The sequence below is a fragment of the Austrofundulus limnaeus genome, unplaced genomic scaffold (genome assembly GCF_001266775.1).
Source record: "Austrofundulus limnaeus strain Quisiro unplaced genomic scaffold, Austrofundulus_limnaeus-1.0 Scaffold85, whole genome shotgun sequence".
Taxonomy (NCBI): Eukaryota; Metazoa; Chordata; class Actinopteri; order Cyprinodontiformes; family Rivulidae; genus Austrofundulus; species Austrofundulus limnaeus.
Genome location: NW_013952487.1, coordinates 459,307 through 461,372, shown reverse-complemented (window position 1 = coordinate 461,372; position 2,066 = coordinate 459,307).

Below are 2,066 nucleotides of genomic sequence, written 5' to 3'. Positions count from 1 at the left end.
ATTTATTTATTTATTTGCAGTTTTTACACACTGATCAGTTTGTTGTATGAAAGCTTCACAGGTTTCAGATTGTTATTTCTTCCACACGTTTTTCGTCATCTTCCTCGTTTCACAAATTTTGTGAATTTATTCAAGTTAGCTTTTCTAAGTTAAATACAATTTTTTGTAAATTTTACAACTTTTTTCAGTTAAGTTCAACAAACTTGTGCTCCTTTTGATTCCTTATGCTAATTAAATAATTTTCAGTTTTTTTAGCTGCTTTACTGAACTTTTTGGCTGTTTTWGCTATTTTCCTGAAAAACGTCATTTTTTTGTACTTTAACACAGTTTTTTCTGCTAATTTTCATTTTTTTGCAAGTTTTTCTCTATTTGTGTAATAATTTCAAATTATGGCTGCTACTTTACCTGATTTTGTGGTAATTTTAGCCTATTGTTTGGCTGTTTTAGCTATAGTTCTGCTTATTTTTACTATTCTGCTTTTTTCTACACTTTTTGATTTTGTGCTAGTTTGTGCTATTTATGCTTCTTACCGATGTCTTCTGCTATATTTGCTGCAAGTTTAGCTACTAAATACAGCTAAATGCACATTTTTATGTAGCAATTACAGCTTTGTTCTGCTATGTTTCAGCAAACTTGTCCTCCTTATGCTTCCTTCAGCTAATTACATAATTTACATAATTTTACTTTAGCTGTTTTACTGAAAATTTTGGCAGTTTTAGCTAATTTAATAAAAACTGTCACTTTTTTGTTGTTTTCTGCTTTTTAAAAATTTTTACAGCACTTTCACTATCTAGGTGCTAATTTCAACTTTTTAGCTTATTTTATGCTAATTTTAGCATTTTCTGCCTTTTCAGCTATTATTTTGCTTCCTTTTGCTATTCTTCTGCTTTTTTACTTCTTTTGCTACTTATGCTTCTTACAGATGTTTTCAGCAATTTTCAGCTATTTTAGCTCTTAGCTTTTAGCTGTTTTCTGTTGTTTTCAACTAGATTTGTGCTCCTTTTACTGTTTTTCTGGAAAGTTTAGTTTTTTTTTTCTTTGCTTCTTTCAGCTTTTCAAAGTGAGCTCACATTAACATTTTTGCTATTAAATATTTTCAGCTCATTTTCAGCAGCTTTCAGCTTAAGTTTTCAGCACGAAGCATTCACACAGCAGGAAATACAATTTCTCTAGTTTAGACTTGGATTAAATAAAGTTTAGATTATGCAGATTAGGACTGATTATGAACAGTTTTTATTTGTCGTTTGATCATTTTAAGGAAATTAAATGAGCAGATCTTGTTGGTAAAAGCATAAAAAAATACTGTATATATTCAGTTTAAAAGCAGAGTTTTTGACCTGAAGCCGCAGACAAACTTTAAACAAACACAAAACGATGAACATGGAGGGTGACTGACCTCAGACTGAGAACCAGAGCAGAGCTTTTGTTTTAAACTGTCTTCAGTTTCACCTTCGATGTGTTTCTGACAGGTTTATCACACCTGAGTTACAGATCATCATCCCAGAATGGTTTTTAATTCATAACATATATATTTCATCAAACTAAATGAAATATATTTCTGCAACATTGATAAAATCTGTTTTATTGTGAAACTGCAGCTCCAGAAACCAGTAAAACCTGAAGTTTGGAGCCAAATTCATTTCTGAACCATCAGGTGTCGACGTTTCACGACACACTTTAGATAAAAATGGTGTCGATGGTGAAAATAGTTTCTTACCTGTCGGATCCTCTCCTAAAGGAAACAGTTTGAAGTCCTTTTCCAGCTGTGACTGGTCAGATCCTTAAAGTCCAACATGCTGACAAACTTCGATTCTTCTCTTTACATGATTCAAACCATCAAACTGAATAAATAAAATAAAAAATAGAAAAAATAAAGCTCTGTTTCCTTCACAGGTGCACGGACTCACCTGGGTGCTCAGGATCTGATTCACGTCGTTCACCCAGTTTCACAGAAACCTGCTGGACTCCAACAAACACAGAGCGCCTGTTTGTGTGTCTCTGAAGTAACAGCGACACTGTGTGTGTGTGTGTGTGTGTGTGTGTGTGTGTGTGTGTGTGTGTGTGTG